Genomic DNA, 380 nt, shown 5'->3' with positions numbered 1-380 from the left:
GGACCTGCCACACGGCTGTCCCTGCCCGTGTTGCTCCGTCAGAGAGGAGCCCCTCTCTGGTGGCTCAGCAGGCTCCTGCTTGGCTTCGTTATCAGGTGCAAAACAAAACCAGTGATGAAAATAGCTGTGCTGGCTTCTCTCCTGGTAGGAACGCAGGGAGCGGCACTTTAGTCTCTCCGCCTTGTCAGGGGGCTCAGCGACAGCGAGCCGTTTGAGAACTTGTTTGGGAAGCTTGGATCCTCCTGGTGCTTTTCTGGCTGCCTGTGAAGTTTCCAGGGAGCACAGGAGAAAAACTCAGCTTCACTGCAGGAGCACAACCCACCCGGCTTCTCAAACGGTGTCCAAAGGAGCGGCCAAGGGCCGACACCCACGCTGGCCGC

Source organism: Buceros rhinoceros, unplaced genomic scaffold (genome assembly GCF_000710305.1).
Source record: "Buceros rhinoceros silvestris isolate BGI_N320 unplaced genomic scaffold, ASM71030v1 scaffold27815, whole genome shotgun sequence".
Lineage (NCBI taxonomy): Eukaryota > Metazoa > Chordata > Aves > Bucerotiformes > Bucerotidae > Buceros > Buceros rhinoceros.
This window is presented reverse-complemented; position numbering follows the sequence as displayed.